Below are 17,122 nucleotides of genomic sequence, written 5' to 3' on the forward strand. Positions count from 1 at the left end.
TTTAACCCTTAAATGCATGAATGTTTCGCCAGTCATTATTACATAATCGGGTCTTTGGTGACCCGGATCTATATCTAACACATACATGGGCAATATACGGCCCGCATAGTGCTTCAATCCGGCCCCCGCGATGCGCTCGATGTGCTGGCAATTTGGATGAAAGTTGAATTTTTGTATTCAGGATTACAAATGAAATGTTTAAGCTTTTGATCGTTATGGTCGCATATATGGGACTTTTACTTTTGTGCCCCTGAGAGTTCGGTCCCACATGGTATTTAGAATGTTCAGTGACGTCGCATGACTGCCGGATTCAAACTGCGCTTTTGCGCGTTGGTTGGCACTAAGCCAGAGACGGACGAGCTCAGCGTCAGCGCTGTCATATATCACAACTATGCAGTTTTTGTTCAACCTCATAATGTTTATTTTAGGTTTCAGACATTTCAATACACATAAGCAAGAGTAAAACAATACATTTAGAGTTTGTAAAATACACACTGATGTCTGTGTGGAAGCAGCAATAACAATCTATTCAAATATAATTTTTCCGAAGTGAGATTATATCAGACAAACATAGTGGAAGTAACTATTAAGTCTACTCTATTCTTATCACAGTTCACCGGCCACTTTCTTGCAAGTATTTCGGGAGAAACTGATGACCCTGATTCTTGGAATAAAAGCGATGCATCTGTATTACAGTGGTATTGTGGGTGCGGTGTCACATGACAAATATGACGCATCGCCATGGAAACATTAAGGGGGAACAATTTAAAATAGGAACCGCCTTGAAAAAACTCACTGGGGACGCTGGCTTATCTTTTTATTAAGCTAGTTATCAGTGTGTATTGATCATTGATGGTATAAAGTTAAACAACATTGTTCAGTTTCATGTTGCTATTTCTTATGCATGTCCTGTAGATGGTGATGATGATACAGATTACAGCTACATCAAATTTACATTTTGTGAGACGCATAGGACTATTCCATGTTGTTCTTTCTTTCAAGCAAACATACGTGTGATGAAGTTGATCTGCACTTAAATTGTTCTATTTTATAAAAGATTTAAACAACATATGTTAAAAAAAAGAAATTACAAAAAAAAGGAATAATAACAAGTGAAATAAGCTGAATATGTTTTTCATTCAGTGATGAAGTTATCCTCAATTAAATTTGATAATTCCAAGACAGATTGCCTGAAGTCTGTATGTTAATGTAACCTGCACACATACATTTGCAGTTTTGTTAATAGTTTTCGATCTTGAACAGCTACAGCTGGTATGAATGACAGTTGAACAATATGCAGGGTAGTGTAAATGAATCCTTTTAAGTAAATCCAGTTATTGTAACCTTAGAGTAGCCTATGTCAGACAGGCCTAGCAAAAATATATATCAGGCCTTGATATAGGCTGGTAAAAGTCAAAGTAACTGTTAATTTGTACGATTTAATCATGTAACTATGTTTAATTGCAATTGTCCAAAGTGTGGCCCTCCGTTTACTTTGCCAAAGTAACTGTGGCCCTCAGACTAAAACTGTTGCCCACCCCTGATCTAACACAGATGGATCTCTACCTGTCACGACAATATACTCTCCTGATATTAGAGTAACAATTACAGAAGAATAAAATCAAGCATATTTTGTTATCTTTTGGAGCTTGGAAGGGTTCAGTTTGAGCAGATGTTTTATACCATCATCACTGTCCTCGTTAGAGCTCATTTCCCAGTACATTCAGCATCTGCCTCATATTCGCCATCTCAAACATATTCTCAAAACTATCATTTTCAACATCTCTGATCTCTGACAGCTTCTTCACCAGATTCACCATCAAGCGACTAATATTTGATGGGGCTCAGTTCTTCCTCTGCAGGAACTGTTTTGCTGGTGATTCTTCCTATTCTTTTATTTTCTGCGTGCGCTAACTACGAGAGAAACATCACTTCATCATTGTCAGACATTGCCACCTTATGGAATAAAGGGGAATTGCACTTATTGAGTCATCAAAGATTCAATTATTGTTGTGCAGTAAAAAAATATACTTACACTGTCACACACCTCGGGTCGTTAGCGACCCAATACAACTTTTACAAAAAAATGAATGGGAAAACAGGCATTCTTTTATAAAAAAAATTTTTTTTTGTTATATTGTTTATAATGAATTGATTGAGGGGATGGAGGAGGATGTAATTGACCTCCGAGTTACACAAGCCCCAAACCCATGCAGAACATCAGAACATCATTGGGTAAAATGGCCCCAAGCTAACAAGGAGAAGGAGTGGCTCCAGTTTGATGAAGACACCGATACCATCTTGGCATCATAGGGGCCAGTAAGCGAAGGGCCATCAAGGAGGTCGCAGAGGCAGCAAGTTGACTCAATGGATAATGAGAGAAGAACCATGGGGCCTGATCAACCCCAGCTGGGTCGCCTGAGTGAGTGTATGATGCTTGAAAGACCCGAAACGATCCATGGCCCCAGGTAACATCACTGATGATGTGTCCAGGTTGCATCGAGTTGATGTGTGTTACAAGAGGAATACTAAAAATGTTGATGTCTAACTTTAAAAATGAAGGAGGAGGGTTGTGAATGACGTCCTGGGTCACTAAAGACCCGAGGTATGTGTTTAAGGGTTAAGAAAGAACCCAACACAAACCTCTGGGTGTTATGGCTTGTTTGCCTATGTGTTGCTAGAGTATTCTGGGTTGTTCTGAGTTGTTCCCAGTATGTTTTGGGTGGTTTTAGGTAGCCCATCATTCGTGCTCGTAGTCCAAACATTGTTGATAATATAAAACTCTCCTGATATTAGAGTAACAATTACAGAAGAATAAAATCAAGCATATTGTGTTATCTTTTGGAGCTTGGAAAATGTCCTCGTCAGAGCTCATTTCCCAGTACATTCAGCATCTGCCTCATATTCGCCATCTCAGACATATTCTCAAAACTATCATTTTCAACATCTTCAAAATCAATATTTTGATCTCTGACAGCTTCTTCACCAGATTCACTATCAAGTGACTAATATTTGATTGCGTTCAGTTCTTCCTCTGCAGCAAATCGCTAAGCCATTTCAAGTTTTGCTGATGATTCCTCCTATTGTTTTGTTTTCTGCCTGCGCTAACTATGAGTGAAACGTCACTTCATCATTGTGTCAGACATTGCCAACCATATGGAATAAAGGGGAATTGCACTTATTGAGTCGTCAAAGATTCAATTATTGTTGTGCAGTTAAAAAAATATACTTACACTGTTACACACCTCGGGTCGTTAGCGACCCTATACAATTTTTACAAAAAAATGAATGTGAAAACAGGCATTCTTTTATATATTTTTTTCTTGTTATATTGTTTAAAATGAATTGATTGAGGAATACTACAAATTTTGATGTCTAACTGAGGAGGAGGGTTGTGAATGACGTCCCGGGTCACTAAAGACCCGAGGTATGTGTTAAAGGGTTAAGAAAGAACCCAATACAAACTTCTGTTCTGGGTGTTGTGTGCCTATGTGTTGCAAGAGTATTCTGGGTTGTTCCTATGGCGTTCCGAGTTGTTCCCAGCATGTTATGGGTGGTTTTAGGTAGCCCATCATTCGTGTTTGTTGTCCAAACATTGTTGAGTTGCGTGCAAAAGTTTACTTTTGGTTTTGAAAAATCAATTGTAATAGTACTTGCATGTTTTAGTAGCTCAAGGACAACTAAAACAACATGGCCCGCCTTGCTTAATTAGAAAAATAGGCCCTAACTCGTTTATTTTGGCCTCTGAGGATGAAATTGCACTAAATGTGCCATTAAGGAGCATTATATCATCTCTTTCCACACAGGCCATTTGCTATGCTGTTGTTATTGCACTGACCCAGGACTCACTCTTTGCTCCCAGAAAGACTTTCCCATTTTTCCCACAGGAACCGAGATTTCATGAAGACGTTCACATGCTGCTCGGGGTCTGCGTGGGATTCTTCCCTGGGAAACTGGGAAGGATCCAGCTTGTGTCACTCTCTCCAAAAAGGAAAAGAGGAGGGGGGAGTATTAAAGCCGAACATCTGGATTTCCCAAGCCGTCATGTGCCGGAGCCACACAAGCCCTGGATGTGTGCTGGGCAAGAATCTCCTCCGGCCCAAGTGAGGAAGCGATAAAAAGCATCAGACTATAAATGCGGTGACTCCCTGTGTGCGTCCACACCATAAAACCCGCAGTCGCTGAGACCATGCCGAGATCACGGAAGAGGTGCCATGTTGTTGTCTTCCTGTTTGTTTCCTCTTGGGGCCTGTAATTACAGCAAACTCTAATCTACGCCATCAAAGCCCAAAGTCTCAGCCGCCCTGATCCCTATCTGCCACACTCTTGGCAGAACAAGGGCACATTTAAGTGCACTAGAGCGAAGCACATTATGTTCTGTGATTATTTGTCTTTTTGTAGCTTTCTCTTGGTCAAAATGCTCTACTTTTCTCCTCACAGATGCCTGAAATAATGCTTGATTTGCTTTTATAGCTCATGAGATTTAATGAAGATCTCATTTTTATGTAATTTAATTATCTCAGATGTTAATAATAATAAACGGACACAAACATCTTTGGTATACAGTAAAATCTAATTTGTAAGTTGTTGTTTTTTTGCTCTGTGCTTCAGAAATAACTAAAGACTAAAATATCAAAATATGATCACAACATGAACATTAATTTTTCCAAGACCAAATTATAATCCTTATCAAACTACATATATATAGATCATTGTTTTTAAAATTATAATTATAATTCTATTTTTTATTATATACTGTATGATTATAAAAATATTATTGAATATATTAATAATTATTATTGTTGTTTTTGTTAAAATATTATTCAATGTAATAATGGCGATGATTATGATAATTATATCTATAATTGATGTTTATTATATTATACAATGTCATAGTAATAATAATAATTAGTAGTAGTGTATTGAATATTATATATTTATATTAAACAAAAAGGAAATTAATGAGAAGAATAACAGTATTATTAATACATTAATAATATATATATATATATATATATATATATATATATATATATATATATATATATATATATATATATATATATATATATATAGTATTATATAATTGTAAGAATCATAATTATTATAATATATATATATATATTATACAATAATATTAAATATAATAATAGCAATGATAATGACAATATATGCATATTAATATTAGTAGTAGTAACAGTAGTAGTAGTGTTATAATGAATATTACATAGTTATTAAACATTTATAATTATAATACAAGAATAACAAAAATATGTAAGTATTTATATTTATTATTAATACAGTGTTATTTGTATTATTTCATATAATAGTAATAATAATAAGTAGTAGTGTATTGAGTATCACATACTTTTTTATAAATTAATTAAAACCACTATTAGAATAATATTTTTTATATGAATTATAATACATTTAATACAATTATATAATAATAATAATATTTATGGTTGTTATAATTATAACATATATTCATTCTTAATTTTACCATAATTATACAATAATAATAATGATTTTAATGATTTTTATAATTATATTATTAATTGTATTATATGTATTTATGATTAATATTTATTATAGTTACATAATAATATTCAATATAATTATTAATATTAGTAGTAACAGTCATAGTACCTTTTTATTAATTAATTATTAAACATTTATAATACTAATACAAGAATAACAATAATATTTAAAAACATTATTGTTATAATAATGGTAATAATTCATTTTAATACTTTAGATAAACATAATTAACACAAATTCTACTGAGCACCGAAAGAGCAAATTTTGAACAATAAAATGTTCACCTGGGATGTTTGAGAGACAGGACGTCCAGCGGTGAAATGTTTAAATGCAAGCAGGGATTGTTGTCTTTGTGTTGTGCTCTCCGGCGGGTTCAGCAAACACAACATTCCCTCACATAAACAAATGACAAACAGGAACTAGGATACCAGAAATATAAGATTACACTAAAAGCTTGTAAACATTGTCAAGTTCTGCTCCAAGTACCAATTAGCGTGGGACGTACGCCACAAGTTCCAAAAATACTCGCGTTACCAGACAGTGGCTAACTGGCCTGAGTTTCCCCCCACAGCTGTGAATCATCGGCACAGGACAAACAGCTCTCAAACACACATACCATCTCCCACCTGTCAGAGCTTTTCCCAGAAGAGCAAACCTGCAGAAGGGCATGTAGCAGCAGATGTCTGACAACCTGCTGAGCTCAGGCTTTTCTCTCTGTTCTCTCATCAGCAATTCTCTCTGTTCTCTCATCTGCTGGAGCATCTTTTGTTTTTTTCAATATCACAAGAACTGGTTTTCATTGTCACATTATTACCAACATTAGTTATCAATAGTTTAGATTTTTAATTAGGTTTATTTAATGTAAAGTCATTTAAAAAGTGGCAACAATCTATTTGTTCTAAACGAATGCCTCTATGGAAGCTTGTTTCCACCACAGAATAAAACAATACCTTTTTTATGTTTTATCAAGTGGCGGAAACAAGCTTTCATACGCCTCACATAGTTTATATGTAATCAAAACAAACAAAACCAAACGTTTTGTTTTTTTTCTGAACAAATGTGATTGGTACTTTCTGACTGCCACAGTGCTAGGGTGTTGTGGGTGGTTGCTTCACAGTTGCTAGTGCATTGCTATACAGTTTCTTCTATACAGGATGTTGTGGTTGGTTTCTAGGGTGTTGTTGGTAGTTGCTAGGGCATTGCTATGCAGTTGCTAGGATGTTGTGCATGGTACCTAACGCATTTCAATGCAGGGTGTTGTGGTTGGTTACTAGGGTGTTGCTATACAGTTGCTAATGTGTTACAATGCAATTTTTTATGGTGTTGTTGTTGGTTGTTAGGGCATTGCTATGGAGTTGCTAGGATGTTGTGCATGGTACCTAGTGCATTGCAATGCAGGGTGTTGTGGTTGGTTCCTAGGGTGTTGCTATGCAGTTGCTAATATGTTACTATGCGATTTCTAGGGTGTTGTTGGTGGTTGTTAGGGCATTGCTATGCAGTTGCTAGGATTTTGTGCATGGTACCTGCATTGCAATGCAGGGTGTTGTGGTTGGTTGCTAGGGTGTTGCCATGAAGTTGCTAATGTGTTACTATGCAATTTCTGTGGTTTTGTTGGTGGTTGCTAAGGCATTGCTATGCAGTTGTTAGGATGTTGTGCATGGTACGTAGTGCATTGCAATGCAGGGGGTTGTGGTTGGTAGCTAGGGTGTTGCCATGCAGTTGCTAATGTGTTACTATGCAAATTCTAGGGTGTTATTGATGGTTGTTAGGGCATTGCTATGGAGTTGCTTGGATGTTGTGCATGGTACCTAGTGCATAGCAATATAGGGTGTAGTGGGTGGTTGCTAGGGTGTTGCTAATGTGTTACTATGCAATGTCTAGGGTGTTGGTGGTTGTTAGGGCATTGCTATGCAGTTGCTAGGATGTTGTGCATGGTACCTAGTGTATTGCAATGCAGGCTGTTGTGGGTGGTTGCTAGGGTGTTGCTATGCAGTTGTTAATGTGTTACTATGCAATTTCTAGGGTGTTGTTGGTGGTTGCTAGGGCATTGCTATGCAGTTGCTAGGATGTTGTGCATGGTACCTAGTGCATTGCAATGCAGGGTGTTGTGGTTGGTAGCTAGGGTGTTGCCATGCAGTTGCTAATGTGTTACTATGCAAATTCTAGGGTGTTATTGATGGTTGTTAGGGCATTGCTATGCAGTTGCTAGGATGTTGTGCATGGTACCTAATGCATAGCAATACAGAGTGTTGTGTGCGGTAGCTAGGGTGTTGCCATGCAGTTGCTAATGTGTTACTATGCAAATTTTAGGGTGTTATTGATGGTTGCTAGGGCATTGATATGCAGTTGCTAGGATGTTGTGCATGGTACCTAGTGCATAGCAATACAGGGTGTTGTGGGTGGTTGCTAGGGTGTTGCTATGCAGTTGCTAATGTGTTACTATGCAATTTCTACGTTGTTGTAAGTGAAGGTTGCTTTTATGAGTGTTGTGGTTGCTATGCTGTTGATCCAGGTCAAAAGAATCAGCCCTTAAGTCTATTTGATGCTCTGGTCTTTAGATATGACTCAAGTCCCTCCTTCAGAGAGAGACTTTTCATCCGGTTATATTTTTCAGCAAACAAAAATAGTTTTAAAGTAATAGCAAGCTCTTTTAAAGTATACTAATCCACCAATTTTATCTTAATTTAAAAAGTCAACTATAGTTTTGGTATTTGATCCCTTTAACAAAAATGCAGTATTTAATTCCTTACCTTTTCTAACGAACCATCATTTCTATCCAGAATGTCCCGGCGGAGGAAAGATGAGTCCCTAATCCAGAGGCGGTGTGACCTCGCTACGCTGGAAGATGAAGCAGGAACACTAAATACTGAGAGGTGCTTGAGTTCCCGTCTACTCACACATGTCTGTGCCTGATAGAGCAGAAGCAGCCCTCTGTGGTCACACATACACAGCCTCTCTCTCTCACTGGGACCAGACCATAGAAAAGCAGTTTGGGTAAAGGGAGGTGTTTCCTGTCAGAGGGGAAAATAGAGTCAGGGAGGGGCGCACGACAGGAGAATGTACACCCTCAGGATGGCAGTGCGATCCAGGCCACATTTCACACCCGCTGGTCAACAGATCATTCTTCAGGTCCACACATGTACATTTTAATGTGTATGTGGGTGTGTAAACCACAGTTAAACATACAGCTTGTTTTCTTTAAGCTCAGACGGACTATCGATGCTGTGCTGAATGAAGCAGCTGAAGTCTAGTTTAAATGTATGGTGTATTGTGTATTGTAGTCTGTACACTCAACAGTGGCCTCAAAGAAGAAAAGTTTTGATGCCAAGGACCCTAAAATATGACAATCCCCTTGTGAAAGACCCCCTTTCAAGGCAGCTATGTATAATTTAAGCTTAGTACGTATGAAATTATAAGGACAAATCTTTTTTATTTATTAAGAAATGGCATTTTTGTTTGTTGTAAAGCCAAAATGTATTTAAATTAGGGCTGTCAAAAGATTAATCGCGATTAATCGCATCCAAAATAAAAGTTTGTGTTTACATAATATATGTGTGTGTACTCTGTTAATTATTATTTATATATAAATACACACACAAGCATGTATATATTTAAAAAATATATATTATTTTTATATATAAAACATTTATATTTATATATATTATAGATTATTCAAGATTCAAGATTCAAGAGTTTTATTTGTCACATACACAGTTATATACACAATATACAACTGGCAGTGAAATGTAAACAGGTCCGCTCCATGGACAGTGCAAATAACAGTTACAAGAAATTAAATAGAAATAGAATAAAATTAGAATAAATTATACATTATATAAATGTATATACAGTAGGCTATATACATGCAAATATTTCTATATATAAATAATATATACATGAATGTGTGTCTTTATATATAAATAATAATTAACAGAGTACACACACATATATTATGTAAACACAAACTTTTATTTTGGATGCGATTAATCGCGATTAATCTTTTGACAGCCCTAATTTAAATATTTGGTTTATATTAGTTGGCCTTAATTACTATGTACTTGCATAAAATAAAATAAAAGTACAATGTACTTATTGTTTTCATGTTGTATTGCACAACACTTTTGCTGATATTGAGGTGGGATATGGGTAAAGTTAGGGACAGGTGTGGTGGTGTGGGTAAGTTGAAGGGTAGGGTTAGGTGTAAGGGTCAAAAGTGTAATTATAAATGTAACTACAGAAATTAATTACAGAGGTAATTACATGCAGGTTATTTTTAAAATGTAAGTACAATGTAAAAACATGTATGTACACAATAAGTGCATTGTATCAAATATTAATTTAAATGTTAGTACATAGTAGTTAAGGCCACCTAATATAAAGTGGGTCCAAATATTAAGATGCTTTTCACAATAAAGATTGGTCCAAATCAGGTTTACACAGAAATCATACAACAATATATATAAATTAAATAAATTATACAAGGGTGCATTTATTTAATCAAAAACACATAAATATATTTTAAAACATAATTTATTCCTGTGATCAATGCTGAATTTTCAGCATCATTCCTACAGTCTTCAGTGTCACACGATCCTTCAGAAATCACTCTAATATGATGATTTGATGCTCAAGAAACATTTCTGATTATTATTATCAATGTTGAAAACAGTTGTGCTGCTTATTTTTTTGCGGTATGCTTTGAATAGAAATAGAATTGAAATAGAAATCTATTGTAACATTATAAACGGTCACTTTTGATTAATTTAATGGATAAATGCTCAATAAAAGTATTCATTTTTTTAAAATAAAAATATGAATTACTCTTAAAAAAAATGACCTCAATCTTTTGAAAGGTAGTGCCAAGTCCGCGATTTTTCATCGGAATTGGGCTACATCAACACTGTTGCTGCGGGCTGTTTTCATGACCGCAGGTTGAAGCGACCCCAATTATGTGATATTTAGCCCCGGAATGCGAATTATAGCAGGCAACCCTGCCAAAAAAAGAACAAATTTGACCCCCCAAATGTGATTTTTACCGGAGAACCCGCCCTGAAACGCGATTGTTTTGGGCTAGTTTGAATAGCAATTGGGCGGGTTTTGGCAACCCTGAGTGTAGCCACCAAAAATACCAGCTGATTAAAGACATTTTTGTACGACAAATCCCTGCTCACTTTTTCTTCAGTACAGTATTACAGTATTAACATTTACAAAGGGAGCGAAAATAAATATCCCATGCAACAGGCAGAGCTCAAAAGTATAATGAGCAAAAAGTAGCAGCTTCTTTCTGTTTCTGTTTGTCTTTCAACATTCAAATTTGGGCACCTAATGATGTGTCTTTCAGTCAGCGTGTGCAGGCTTGAATCCGGCCGACCGCCCAGCCTCTGGGATGGGCCACGTCTAACATGCTAGAGAGATCTCTGTCTGTCAAGGGTTAACCCTGTGGGGTGGAACAGAACAGGAAATGTCTGCAGTGGGCACAGCGCCTGCCGCTTCAGGCTACTGCTGGATTAAAAGAGCTCTTTGTGTTCCCAACCGTCTGACGAGAGTTACGCACCTGAAGCCACTCTAAACCGTGCGTTGTCCAAAGCCTAGCAAGTTGTAGCAATAGCCAATGAAAACCTTCGATCTTTGACCGTACAATGAGCCATGCTCTTTAGATAAGTGTTTGTTGAGTCTGACAGAGAGAAATAATATAATACGGCCAACATACTTGAGCAGGTGCATGTTGGGGAATATGAAAGCTAAATGCAGGTTGAACTGAATCCTTTGAGATTGAACTTAAAGGGATATTCGCCCAAAAAAATGTAAATTCTGTCATTAATTATTCACCCTCATGTCATTCTAAACCCGTAAGAATTTCATTCACCTCGGAACACAAATGAAGATCTTTTTGAGGAAATCTGAGAGCTTTCCGTCCCTCCATTCACAGATACGCACGTAACGCAGCATAGAGGTTCCTCAAGAACCAATGAGGTTCATTCTCATGTTACGCAGCACGTTTGAGCTTCCTCAAGAACCAATGAGGTTCATTCTCGTGTTACGCAGCACGTTTGAGCTTCCTCAAGCACCAATGAGGTTCATTCTAGTGTTACTCTGTACGTTTGAGCTTCAGCAAGAACCAATGAGGTTCATTCTTGTGTTACTCAGCATGTTTGAGCTTCAGCTAGAACCAATGAGGTTCATTCTCGTGTTACTCAGCACGTTTGAGCTTCAGCAAGAACCAATGAGGTTCATTCTCGTGTTACTCAGCACGTTTGAGCTTAAGCTAGAACCAATGAGGTTCATTCTTGTGTTACGCAGCACATTTGAGCTTCAGAAAGAACCAATGAGGTTCATTCTCGTGTTACTCAGCACGTTTGAGGTTCAGCTAGAACCAATGAGGTTCATTCTCGTGTTACGCAGCACGTTTGAGCTTCCTCAAGAACCAATGAGGTTCATTCTTGTGTTACTCAGCACGTTTGAGCTTCAGCTAGAACCAATTAGGTTCATTCTTGTGTTACGCAGCACGTTTGAGCTTCAGCAAGAACCAATGAGGTTCATTCTCGTGTTACGCAGCACGTTTGAGCTTCAGCAAGAACCAATGAGGTTCATTCTTGTGTTACTCAGCACGTTTGAGCTTCAGCAAGAACCAATGAGGTTCATTCTCGTGTTACGCAGCACGTTTGAGCTTCAGCAAGAACCAATGAGGTTCATTCTTGTGTTACTCAGCACGTTTGAGCTTCAGCAAGAACCAATGAGGTTCATTCTTGAGTTACGCAGCACGTTTGAGCTTCAGCAAGAACCAATGAGGTTCATTCTCGTGTTACGCAGCACGTTTGAGCTTCAGCAAGAACCAATGAGATTCATTCTTGTGTTACTCAGCACGTTTGAGCTTCAGCAAGAACCAATGAGGTTCATTCTCGTGTTACGCAGCACGTTTGAGCTTCAGCAAGAACCAATGAGGTTCATTCTCGTGTTACGCAGCACGTTTGAGCTTCAGCAAGAACCAATGAGATTCATTCTTGTGTTACTCAGCACGTTTGAGCTTCAGCAAGAACCAATGAGGTTCATTCTTGTGTTACTCTGTACGTTTGAGCTTCAGCAAGAACCAATGAGGTTCATTCTCGTGTTACGCAGCACGTTTGAGCTTCAGCAAGAACCAATGAGATTCATTCTTGTGTTACTCAGCACGTTTGAGCTTCAGCAAGAACCAATGAGGTTCATTCTTGTGTTACTCTGTACGTTTGAGCTTCCTCAAGAACCAATGAGGTTCATTCTTGTGTTACGCAGCACGTTTGAGCTTCAGCAAGAACCAATGAGGTTCATTCTCGTGTTACGCAGCACGTTTGAGCTTCAGCAAGAACCAATGAGATTCATTCTTGTGTTACTCAGCACGTTTGAGCTTCAGCAAGAACCAATGAGGTTCATTCTAGTGTTACTCTGTACGTTTGAGCTTCAGCAAGAACCAATGAGGTTCATTCTAGTGTTACTCTGTACGTTTGAGCTTCCTCAAGCACCAATGAGGTTCATTCTTGTGTTACTCAGCATGTTTGAGCTTCAGCTAGAACCAATGAGGTTCATTCTCGTGTTACTCAGCACGTTTGAGCTTCAGCAAGAACCAATGAGGTTCATTCTCGTGTTACTCAGCACGTTTGAGCTTAAGCTAGAACCAATGAGGTTCATTCTTGTGTTACGCAGCACATTTGAGCTTCAGAAAGAACCAATGAGGTTCATTCTCGTGTTACTCAGCACGTTTGAGGTTCAGCTAGAACCAATGAGGTTCATTCTCGTGTTACGCAGCACGTTTGAGCTTCCTCAAGAACCAATGAGGTTCATTCTTGTGTTACTCAGCACGTTTGAGCTTCAGCTAGAACCAATTAGGTTCATTCTTGTGTTACGCAGCACGTTTGAGCTTCAGCAAGAACCAATGAGGTTCATTCTCGTGTTACGCAGCACGTTTGAGCTTCAGCAAGAACCAATGAGGTTCATTCTTGTGTTACTCAGCACGTTTGAGCTTCAGCAAGAACCAATGAGGTTCATTCTCGTGTTACGCAGCACGTTTGAGCTTCAGCAAGAACCAATGAGGTTCATTCTTGTGTTACTCAGCACGTTTGAGCTTCAGCAAGAACCAATGAGGTTCATTCTTGAGTTACGCAGCACGTTTGAGCTTCAGCAAGAACCAATGAGGTTCATTCTCGTGTTACGCAGCACGTTTGAGCTTCAGCAAGAACCAATGAGATTCATTCTTGTGTTACTCAGCACGTTTGAGCTTCAGCAAGAACCAATGAGGTTCATTCTCGTGTTACGCAGCACGTTTGAGCTTCAGCAAGAACCAATGAGGTTCATTCTCGTGTTACGCAGCACGTTTGAGCTTCAGCAAGAACCAATGAGATTCATTCTTGTGTTACTCAGCACGTTTGAGCTTCAGCAAGAACCAATGAGGTTCATTCTTGTGTTACTCTGTACGTTTGAGCTTCAGCAAGAACCAATGAGGTTCATTCTCGTGTTACGCAGCACGTTTGAGCTTCAGCAAGAACCAATGAGATTCATTCTTGTGTTACTCAGCACGTTTGAGCTTCAGCAAGAACCAATGAGGTTCATTCTTGTGTTACTCTGTACGTTTGAGCTTCCTCAAGAACCAATGAGGTTCATTCTTGTGTTACGCAGCACGTTTGAGCTTCAGCAAGAACCAATGAGGTTCATTCTCGTGTTACGCAGCACGTTTGAGCTTCAGCAAGAACCAATGAGATTCATTCTTGTGTTACTCAGCACGTTTGAGCTTCAGCAAGAACCAATGAGGTTCATTCTAGTGTTACTCTGTACGTTTGAGCTTCAGCAAGAACCAATGAGGTTCATTCTTGTGTTACGCAGCACGTTTGAGCTTCCTCAAGAACCAATGAGGTTCATTCTAGTGTTACTCTGTACGTTTGAGCTTCAGCAAGAACCAATGAGGTTCATTCTCGTGTTACGCAGCACTTTTAAGCTTCAGCTAGAATCAATGAGGTTCATTCTTGTGTTACTCAGCACGTTTGAGCTTCAGCAAGAACCAATGAGGTTCATTCTCGTGTTACTCAGCACGTTTGAGCTTCAGCAAGAACCAATGAGGTTCATTCTCGTGTTACTCAGCACGTTTGAGCTTAAGCTAGAACCAATGAGGTTCATTCTTGTGTTACGCAGCACATTTGAGCTTCAGAAAGAACCAATGAGGTTCATTCTTGTGTTACTCAGCACGTTTGAGGTTCAGCTAGAACCAATGAGGTTCATTCTCGTGTTACGCAGCACGTTTGAGCTTCCTCAAGAACCAATGAGGTTCATTCTTGTGTTACTCAGCACGTTTGAGGTTCAGCTAGAACCAATGAGGTTCATTCTCGTGTTACGCAGCACGTTTGAGCTTCCTCAAGAACCAATGAGGTTCATTCTTGTGTTACTCAGCACGTTTGAGCTTCAGCTAGAACCAATTAGGTTCATTCTTGTGTTACGCAGCACGTTTGAGCTTCAGCAAGAACCAATGAGGTTCATTCTCGTGTTACGCAGCACGTTTGAGCTTCAGCAAGAACCAATGAGGTTCATTCTTGTGTTACTCAGCACGTTTGAGCTTCAGCAAGAACCAATGAGGTTCATTCTTGTGTTACTCAGCACGTTTGAGCTTCAGCAAGAACCAATGAGGTTCATTCTCGTGTTACGCAGCACGTTTGAGCTTCAGCAAGAACCAATGAGGTTCATTCTTGTGTTACTCTGTACGTTTGAGCTTCCTCAAGAACCAATGAGGTTCATTCTTGTGTTACGCAGCACGTTTGAGCTTCAGCAAGAACCAATGAGATTCATTCTTGTGTTACTCAGCACGTTTGAGCTTCAGCAAGAACCAATGAGGTTCATTCTTGTGTTACTCTGTACGTTTGAGCTTCAGCAAGAACCAATGAGGTTCATTCTCGTGTTACGCAGCACGTTTGAGCTTCAGCAAGAACCAATGAGATTCATTCTTGTGTTACTCAGCACGTTTGAGCTTCAGCAAGAACCAATGAGGTTCATTCTTGTGTTACTCTGTACGTTTGAGCTTCCTCAAGAACCAATGAGGTTCATTCTTGTGTTACGCAGCACGTTTGAGCTTCAGCAAGAACCAATGAGGTTCATTCTCGTGTTACGCAGCACGTTTGAGCTTCAGCAAGAACCAATGAGATTCATTCTTGTGTTACTCAGCACGTTTGAGCTTCAGCAAGAACCAATGAGGTTCATTCTAGTGTTACTCTGTACGTTTGAGCTTCAGCAAGAACCAATGAGGTTCATTCTTGTGTTACGCAGCACGTTTGAGCTTCCTCAAGAACCAATGAGGTTCATTCTAGTGTTACTCTGTACGTTTGAGCTTCAGCAAGAACCAATGAGGTTCATTCTCGTGTTACGCAGCACTTTTAAGCTTCAGCTAGAATCAATGAGGTTCATTCTTGTGTTACTCAGCACGTTTGAGCTTCAGCAAGAACCAATGAGGTTCATTCTTGTGTTACTCTGTACGTTTGAGCTTCCTCAAGAACCAATGAGGTTCATTCTTGTGTTACGCAGCACGTTTGAGCTTCAGCAAGAACCAATGAGATTCATTCTTGTGTTACTCAGCACGTTTGAGCTTCAGCAAGAACCAATGAGGTTCATTCTTGTGTTACTCTGTACGTTTGAGCTTCAGCAAGAACCAATGAGGTTCATTCTCGTGTTACGCAGCACGTTTGAGCTTCAGCAAGAACCAATGAGATTCATTCTTGTGTTACTCAGCACGTTTGAGCTTCAGCAAGAACCAATGAGGTTCATTCTTGTGTTACTCTGTACGTTTGAGCTTCCTCAAGAACCAATGAGGTTCATTCTTGTGTTACGCAGCACGTTTGAGCTTCAGCAAGAACCAATGAGGTTCATTCTCGTGTTACGCAGCACGTTTGAGCTTCAGCAAGAACCAATGAGATTCATTCTTGTGTTACTCAGCACGTTTGAGCTTCAGCAAGAACCAATGAGGTTCATTCTAGTGTTACTCTGTACGTTTGAGCTTCAGCAAGAACCAATGAGGTTAATTCTTGTGTTACGCAGCACGTTTGAGCTTCCTCAAGAACCAATGAGGTTCATTCTAGTGTTACTCTGTACGTTTGAGCTTCAGCAAGAACCAATGAGGTTCATTCTCGTGTTACGCAGCACTTTTAAGCTTCAGCTAGAATCAATGAGGTTCATTCTTGTGTTACTCAGCACGTTTGAGCTTCAGCAAGAACCAATGAGGTTCATTCTCGTGTTACTCAGCACGTTTGAGCTTCAGCAAGAACCAATGAGGTTCATTCTCGTGTTACTCAGCACGTTTGAGCTTAAGCTAGAACCAATGAGGTTCATTCTTGTGTTACGCAGCACATTTGAGCTTCAGAAAGAACCAATGAGGTTCATTCTTGTGTTACTCAGCACGTTTGAGGTTCAGCTAGAACCAATGAGGTTCATTCTCGTGTTACGCAGCACGTTTGAGCTTCCTCAAGAACCAATGAGGTTCATTCTTGTGTTACTCAGCACGTTTGAGGTTCAGCTAGAACCAATGAGGTTCATTCTCGTGTTACGCAGCACGTTTGAGCTTCCTCAAGAACCAATG

At 38.8% G+C, this 17,122-nt stretch overlaps 1 protein-coding gene and 1 long non-coding RNA gene across 2 annotated transcripts in view; one reads left to right on the top strand and one right to left on the bottom strand.

Moving 5' to 3' along the window:
* Positions 1-8,507, bottom strand: part of eva1bb (eva-1 homolog Bb (C. elegans)) — a 26,021-nt gene extending 17,514 nt beyond the window's left edge. The window contains exon 1 of the mRNA XM_079829699.1: positions 8,292-8,507. The gene's annotated coding sequence lies outside the window, so the exon portion shown is untranslated. The remainder of the gene's footprint in view (positions 1-8,291) is intronic.
* LOC307134167 overlaps positions 8,322-17,122 on the top strand; it is a 20,550-nt gene continuing 11,749 nt past the window's right edge. Inside the window, exon 1 of the long non-coding RNA XR_013817524.1 lies at positions 8,322-8,414. This is a non-coding gene — a long non-coding RNA (uncharacterized lncRNA). The remainder of the gene's footprint in view (positions 8,415-17,122) is intronic.

This window comes from Gobio gobio (assembly GCF_949357685.1).
Source record: "Gobio gobio genome assembly, chromosome: 11".
In the NCBI taxonomy this organism is placed as follows: Eukaryota; Metazoa; Chordata; class Actinopteri; order Cypriniformes; family Gobionidae; genus Gobio; species Gobio gobio.